The sequence below is a fragment of the Monodelphis domestica genome, chromosome 4 (assembly GCF_027887165.1).
Source record: "Monodelphis domestica isolate mMonDom1 chromosome 4, mMonDom1.pri, whole genome shotgun sequence".
NCBI classification, from domain to species: Eukaryota; Metazoa; Chordata; class Mammalia; order Didelphimorphia; family Didelphidae; genus Monodelphis; species Monodelphis domestica.
The window spans coordinates 232952228-232961084 of record NC_077230.1 but is presented as its reverse complement, the minus strand read 5'-3'; positions in this window follow the sequence as shown (position 1 = coordinate 232961084).

Genomic DNA, 8857 nt, shown 5'->3' with positions numbered 1-8857 from the left:
CAGCAAAAAGACCAGGGTGGAGAGAGGTCTAAGACCATCACCCGCACTGACTAGCAATTCGCCCTCGGGCAAGACCTTTAAGCTCATTTCCCTCCTCGGAAAAACCGGGAAAATAAAAACCTCCCAGCATGGTTGGGAAGCTCCAAGGAGCCACTAATTGCCGCGCTTTTCCCTTTCGTAACGGTGGCTTTGCACTTCCACAGGACTATCTAAATGGAAGCTATTATTATTCTTAGTGAGAGGAAAGGAAGAAGAAGGCGGAGCGAGTTCCCCTCAGGGTCTTCGGGGCTCTGGGAAGCTGTTCCTGGGGATCTCAGGGTGTCGCTGGCTGCCGCCGGCCCGTCTCCTCCAGGGGGGAGTTACCAGATGACTCTGCCTGTTTTCTGTCCAGTTCGAGAGTGAGCCGGGCTCCCAGCTGCCGAGACGGAATAGTTTTGCCCAGGCTTGAGCCTGTAGGCTGGCTGGCAGGCAGGCAGTGGGGAGCGAAGCTCTATGAGGTTGCTTCTGGGCCCGGAGAGTTTCTGGGGGACTTCAAGAGGGCCGCTTACGGGGTTGGGGAAGTGCTGGGAGCTGATCTCACGATGAGATGGGATGACACTCAAGGTCACCTGGGGCCAAACGGGCATGTCAGCAGCCCACGGTCTCCCCTCCAAGCCTGAACTTTCCCCCACAGGTGTGGGCTATTAGGGAAGGCTCTTTTATCACTAAAGACCTTTTAGTTTATTCTTTGAGGTGAGGCCCGCACTCTATGGCTTGGCCTTTCCCCCTATGCTTCTAGATTGTCAGACAGTCAACGTGTTATTTAATTTTGCTGCCCCCCCCCCTTTTTTTTTTAATTTCAGAAGCAATGAATCGCTAAGAGCGGGAAGAGAAAGGATCTAATAATAAAACAAAAACAAGGGATTAAAAATAATAAAAAATAAAAGTTATTCAATAAGCATTTATTTGGTTTTACAAGCATCAAACAGTGCAAGTTGCCAGGATATAAAATGGTAGTTAAAACAATCCTTGCCCTCTAGGAGCTTACATTCCTGACCTCACCTTTATCCTCCACCCCAACCCTTACAGGGCCTAGTAAAATGGTGAGACATAATAGGGTGAGTTATGTTAAATACAGTGTCTTTATTTTAAAAAACCCTTACCTTCTGTCTTAGAATCACTACTGTGTATTGGTTCCAAGGCAGAAGAGGGATAAGGGCTAGGCAATGGGGGTTAAGTGACTTGCCCAGGGTCACACAGCTGGGAGGTGTCTGAGGTCACATTTGAACCCATCTCTGGGACTGACTGCCAATCCACTCAGCTACCCAGATGCTCCCCCAACCCACTGTCTTTAAAGTGATGCCTCTGGGTACTATAATGGCAAGGATAAAGTAGAAAGAAATTGGATAATGGTCTGAATGGTTCTTTTAGGCTCAACTGTAGTAGTCTTTCCTATGTTTCTTTCCCTCTCAAAACATACCATTTATGGGAGGGGAAAATTCTTTTTGTGGCTGGAAAAACATAGGAATAAAGTAGGGGCCCAACAGTTGGAGAATAGCTTAATAAATTATGTGGCATGTGAATGTAATGAAATGTTATGCTTTAGTAAAGGACAAATATGAGGAATTAAAATAAAATTGGGAAAATTTACATAGATTAATGCTAGAGCAAAATAGGAAGAATTTGGAGAATTAATATAATGATCTGAATAATAATAGGTAATATCTACACTGGGCTTTCAGGTTTACAAAGTGGTATCTGGCATCTGATTTGATCCTCACAGTAACCCTGTCAAATAGGTGCTATTATTACCACTCCCGCTTTACAGTTGAGCATCTTATGAAGGCCAATAATGAGAAAGTGCTGAAAGACAAATTGGAGACAGTTTGGCTTGAACCTTCCATAAATGGCAGACTGAGGAGTTATTTTATATTTTCTCTCATTGTCAGCAGAAGATTGGTGTGGATCAAAGTTTGGCCATAGGAAGATTATTTTGATCAGAAGGGATTCTCACAAGTAGCAAAGAAGGAGAATAATTCAAATTGGTTATTGACAAATGGAGAAGAGAGGGATATTGGCTCATTTGTAATCTGGGGCTATGGGGTTATGGGAATGGGGAACAAGCAGAATGTGATCCATCCTATTTTTTCCTACAGGGCATTTAGGAAGATAAAATGGATGACAAAACTTTCTCATTTCCAAATGCTATTGAAACTGTTTGGGAGAGTTTTACCTGGATCTGGACAGGTTGTCCTTGTCATGAATGACAACTCCAATAGCTAGCTTAAAAATAAAAGAGATTTATTCATTTGAATGTAAGTTAAATGGTTAAGTCAAACAGAATGGCTGAGGGAGGCAGAGTGAGTAGAATGCTGCCTCCCAGAGGAGATGTGTTCTGGGTTTTATATACCATTTTGACAACAGGGCCTACATGGCCAGAGATGGGATGATGGTGGCATGCTATTGGGTCTCTGGAACCTGAGATGGGTCATGTGGTTATGTCCTATGCCTCAAAGTCAAGAGGGCGGGCGTGAACTGTTCAATTTAGAGAATAATCAGTTATCTGAGATATAAAATAGATGCTTATCAAAAGCAGCAAACTGGGAGGTGCCTATCTGTTCTCATCAAGAATGAGGAGAGCAGGGGCAGCTGAGTAGCTCAGTGGATTGAGAGCCAGGCCTAGAGACAGGAGGTCCTGGGTTCAAATTTGGCCTCAGACACTTCCCAGCTGTGTGACCCTGAGCAAGTCACTTGACCCCCCTTGCCTAACCCTTACCACTCTTCTGCCTTGGAGCCAATGCCTAGTATTGATTCTAAGATGGAAGGTAAAGGGTTAAAAAAAAAAAAGGAATGAGGGGGAGAGGCCAGATGGGATATTGCTCTCAGCTCAAAGTCACCTTCCCTTAGCACTGCAGGAATACAAGGGAAAATGTGTCGATTATGTACTCTCTGACCCAGATACTTTAGGGGTTTTAGGGTGACTAAGAAAAGCCTGTACCCCTCTATCAAAACTGATGGCACAAAGGGGCCAGGCTGGTAGAGTACCAGGATGCAATACAGTGAGTCCCTCCCTTCCTGCACACTTCCTCTCCTGCCCCTGCCAAAAAAAAAAAAAGGAAAAAATCCTACTCCAGACAGATCCAGAAAATATATCAGATGGAATCCTGATGGCAGAAACTGAAGAAAAAGTCATAGTGATTTTTATCCAGCTCTAGTAGGCTTAAGGAGACAAAGAAGTTCATGAATGTTTGGGGCTGGATTTGGCAAGGAGGAACTTCAGGGAGAACTCCAGCCCCAGGGAGAGACTGTACATAAGGACAAGGAGATACCATACCTTTACTGGGGCAAGACAGTGGGAATGGATACTGTGTGGCAGCTTTATCACTCACTACCCAGATCCAGGTTGGGCTGATAAGGTAAGTAGGGCCCAGGGATGGCATTTTGAGGTGAGGAGTTGTTTAGTCTGGCTGTCAATAAACTCTTTTTTTTTTTAACCCTTACCTTCCATTTTGGAATCAATATTGTGTATAGGTTCCAAGGCAAAAGAATGGTAAGAGCTAGGTGATAAGGGTTAAGTGACTTGCCCAGGGTCACACAGTCAAATTTGAACCTGGACCTCCTGTCTCTAGGCCTGGCTTTCAATCCACTGAACTACCCAGCTGCCCCCTCAATAAGCTTTTAAAATGCACCACCACCATGTTAGCTAATCTTTGCCTTGGAGGAGTCCGCTATCTAATGGGGGGGAGACAACAAGTAAACAAATATGTAAAGATAAGCTATATATGTTAAATCAGAAATGATTAATAGAGTGAAGGCACTAAAATTAGGAGGGGATGTCTGTGGAAGGCAGGATTTTAGTTGGGACTTGAAGGAAGCCAGGAGGCAGGGAAAAGGAAAAAGAACATTGCAGGTATGCAGGACAATCAGAGAAAATAACTGGAGCTCAGAGATGGACTATTTTGATCCTGGAACAACTGGGAGGCTATCACTAGATCAAACATTATGTGGTAAGGGACTAGGGTGTTAAAAGACCAGAAAGGTAGGGCAGGCTAGATCATGAAAGACAATGAACACCCAACAGGATTTTTATTTGAACCTAGAGGTGACAGGAGTTTATTGAAAGGCTGACATGGTTGGACCTATGTTTTAGAAAAATCACCTTGGTGACTGAATGGAGGAGGGATTGGAGTAGGGAGAGACTTGAGAATGGGCAACTCATTAGTAGGCTACTTTAATAATTCAAGCATTAGATGATGAGGACCTGCACTAGGGTGGTGGTAGTTTCAGAAAAGGGAGATTAGTCAAAAGTGTGGCAATGATGAAATTGACTTGTCAACAGATTGGAAATGGGAGATGAAAAATGGCGAGGAGTTTAAGATGACACTGGGAGTCTGGGGGACTGGTAGGGTAGGATGGTAGTGCCTTCCACAGCAATTTGCTGTTTACTCAATTTTCAGTGTTTATGACCCCTCTTGGGATTTTCTTGGCAAAGATATTGGGTAGTGTGTCATTTCCTTCTGTAGCTCATTTTACAGAAGAGGAAGTTGAGGCAAATTAAGTCAACAGTAATAGGGGGAACACATTGGTAAACACAATCAAGTTTGTCAGGGGCAAAGTCCACCCTTGCTCAAGACGCCAGGGTTTCCCAACAGGTGTCAAACAATCAGTCAAAATAAATAACAAACAGAAGACAGCTTAATCATTATGGCCATGGGACTGCTTTGCATCTGATAGCTGCTCCGACATCCCCATGCCTGGTTTTTATTTTTATACTCATTTTCTTGGCACACAGATATAACCTAACACATATGTTCAAAGAGAGATAATTGGAAAAGTGACACATTAACATTTAACAAATCACTTGATTAACATTCTATATTCTTATATTGTGATTACAGACAGCATTCAAGATAAATGATTTTGTCACAGGTGGCTTGATTTTCTCACTACCCTGTGGGGAGTTTTGAGCTTCCAAACAATCAAGGAAAATTACTTACTGCTTTTAATAAAATGGAATAATTAATCAACAGTTCTTAAAAGATAATTCAATAATCGTATCATTGAGGTTGAGGGGTACTGGGAACACAATTCAAATTTAGACTAATCATTTCTCAAGGTTTTTACTAGGGAGTTTCTGAGTTACTGATTTGTGTAATTGAGTCACTGAGGTATATTGAAGCTTGATGTACTTGTACTTATTGTATGGGCCTCTATGATTGATTTGTGTGCTGGCTTCATGAGAATAGGTTTCTGTGCGTGGGAAAGTTTTGGGTTTGGCTTGTAACTGCAATTTTGCAGAATTATGTACCTAAGTAAAAGTTAACCCATGATAGTCTTTTGGGATAGGGTTTGAGGGTCTGATCTTTTGGTGATATTTTGGGGAATTGTGGTACAGGTGTTTTTTCTCTTGCATTATTCCTTTTGAGACTAGGGAGAATAGTAATCATGTCAATTCATAGGTAAGGGACATTGATAAGAGAGGTCATGCAAGGGGGACTGAGTGGGCAATCACTTCTTGCCAAGGGCCACTCTGTGGCCTCCTTGGCTACCACGAGTGACTCTGTCAAGACATAATGGCCTGATGGCTCCCAGCAGTTGCCCAACCAACATCTGAGTTGAATGAAACCAATTGAAAATGAAAATGAGTGGAATAGAAACAAGTTTTCCATGAGACAACAAGAAATGTTCTAAGATAAAAGGTTGGAAAAAAGGAGAGAAATCTTAAAAGAAAACTGCCTAGATCTCTTAGAACCAGAAGACAAAATAAGAGAAAGAATCCATTCATCACTCTACTTGAAACTTAAAAAATGAAAATGACTGTTTTTTATAGTACAAATGCAGATTTCTAAGTGGAAAAGTATTCCAAATAACTAGGATGAAATAAAATAATTGAGGAGTCATAGTTTTGCAAATGGTTTAGGAGATACCACTATGAAGGAGAAGAGAGCTTGGAATACCATATTCCAAAAGGATAAAGATTTATAACCAAGAATAACTTGCCCGGCAAAATGAATACAATCCTACTTGGGGAAAATTGGATCTTTCATGAAAGAAGACTTGCAAGCATTCCTGAAGAAAATACCAGAGCCATGTAGAAACTGTGAAGTTTGAACACAAGAGTTAAGAGAAATAAAAAAGGTAAACTTGAACCAACAATGGAAGGGGAAGTGTATAGTCACTTTCATCATTGCAGAGACTTTAAATATTATATCTTATTTAAATCACACAGTAACAGCTCATCAAACCATTATAGAAGAATCCTAACCAGGGTGGAAAAACAGGCATCTATACAAAGAGGAAGAGTAAAGGGAAGTAGCTAAAACTTGGATTCCACTCTTACCTGACCTGGTCAAAGGAGGGAACACACACACACACACACACACACACACACACAGAGTTACAGAAATACATTTCACTCAACAAGGAAATAGGAGGGAAAGAGAAGGGGAAAGGGACAACCAGAACATAGATTAAGGAAGAGGCTAAACAAAACCCTAAGCAAAACAATTAAGGATGTACAAAATAATTATAGTTCTTTTTGAAGTTGCAAAGATTGAAAATTTGAGGAGGTGTCTATAAATTTTGGAAGGGCTGCATAAGTTATAAATATAAAGGAATACTATTGTGTTGTAAGAAATGAGGAAGAAAAACATAAGACTAAAATGAACTCATCAGATTTAAGTGAACTGAACCACAGTAATCATTTATATAATGGTAACTATATGGTAAAGACTGAGACTGATTACTGTAATGATGAACCAGGATTCCAAATGACTGATGATAAAACATGATATGACTCAGTGAAGGACTTAGAGGACAAAATGTAATAATTTTGGTAGATATGACCAATCCCCCCCCCCTTTATTATACAGGTTTTTAACAAGTTTAAACAAAATTTTTTTCACTTGAGAATGGGCAATTGTGGTAGGAAAAGCAGATTTTTCTATATACTTGACTGTTGTTGTTCACTTATTACAGTGATGTCCAATTATTTGTCATTCCACATAGGGTTTTCTTGGCAAAGATACTAGAATGGTTTGTCATTTCCTTCTTCAGCACATTTTATTGATAAGGAAACTGAGATAAATGGAATTGAGTGACTTACCCAGGGTCACATAGCCAGAAAGTGTTTAATGCCAAATCGTTTAATTTAGATCTTCCAGCCTCCAGATCTAGCATTCTATCCACTGTACCATCTATACAACTGATAGGGAATGAGTAATTTGAGAAAAGGGTAGAAGAATATTTTTCATGTTTCTCTGTAACACTTTAGGATCTCAAATATAAACACTGAGCATGCACCTCTGACATGTTCCTTTCTTTCTTTCTTTCTTTCTTTCTTTCTTTCTTTCTTTCTTTCTTTCTTTCTTTCCTTTCCTTTCCTTTCCTTTCCTTTCCTTTCCTTTCCTTTCCTTTCCTTTCCTTTCCTTTCCTTTCCTTTCCTTTCCTTTCCTTTTCTTTTCTTTTCTTTTCTTTTCTTTTCTTTTCTTTTCTTTCTTTTCCCTTACCTTCCTTCTTAGAATCAATACTGTGCACTGATTCCAAGGCAGAAGAGCAGCAAGGGCTACTCAATTGGGGTTGTGACTCACCTAGGGTCACACAGCTAGAAAGTGTCTGAGGTCAAATTTGAACCCAGAATACTCTCTTTCTGGACCTCCAACCACTGATTGACCCAGCTGCCCCCTTTCATCACCATTTTCAAGTTTACCCATTGAAATAATGAATTGCCTGCTTTGTGCAAAGTAATGGGGATGGAAATACATGTCCAGCCTTCAAGGAAATGTGAAAAGAGGAAATCAGAGTCAGAGATTAGCCTGGACTACCCAGTTGTCTCAACCTTAGTACAGGGGTTAAAGTCAGGCCTCTCAGAGCTGTGGGAGTAGAAACACAGGAGAAAAACAACTGCTTGATCACATGGGTCATGGGGATATGATTGGGGATGTAGACTCTAAGCTGATCACCTTAATACAAATATCAATAATATGGAAATGGGTCTTGATCGAATGATACATGTAAAACCCATTGGAATTGTGTATCAGCTACTGGGGGGGGGGTGCGGGGAGGAGGGGAGGGAAAGAACAAGAATCATGTGATGGTGGGAAAATAGTCTAAATTAATTAAATAAAAAAATTTCAATTAAAAAATAAAAAATAAAGACAGGCCTCTCTCAGTTCCAGGGTCCAAAAGCACAATTTGCTATTTGATGTTCCCTCAGGTTGCTAAACCTATTTTTGCCTGGGGTCCCTGAAAATGCTGGTCTGGAGTGAGTAATAACAGTGAATAAAAGTTAAGGTTTATACAGTGAGGTTACAGAGTACTGGACATCTTCTCTTGCTTGCTCCTCAGGACCACGGAGAGTCTGGTGCTCTTCTCATTCCTGTTGTACACACAGAGGTGAAATGATCTTTCTAGGCTCATAAGGAGCTGGAGTGGGATTTGAACTCTGGCCTTCCCCATTCCAAGTGCAGCACTCTAGCTGCACACAGCACCATCTGGTGGCAAAACGACTACCGCATTACTACACTGGGACCAGTTTCAGGCAGATTTCTAATTGTCAATATGAAAGAGAGCATTCAGCCATTCTGTTCATTCAGGGAGGTTTCTCCTTAAAGCAGAACCTCAGACAATGCTAGTAAAGCTCTCCAGGGCTAATGAGAACAGTTGGGGGAGCTGAACTTTTTTTTAAAACCCTTATCTTCCACCTTAGAATCAATACTCTGTATTATTGATCCTAGTATTGATTCTAAGGCAGAAGAGCAGTAGGGTTTAAGTGACTTGCCCAGGGTCACACAGCTAGGAATCAAATCTGAGGCCAGATTTGAACCCAGGAACTCCCATCTCCAGGCCTGGCTCTCCATCCACAGAGCCACCCAACTGC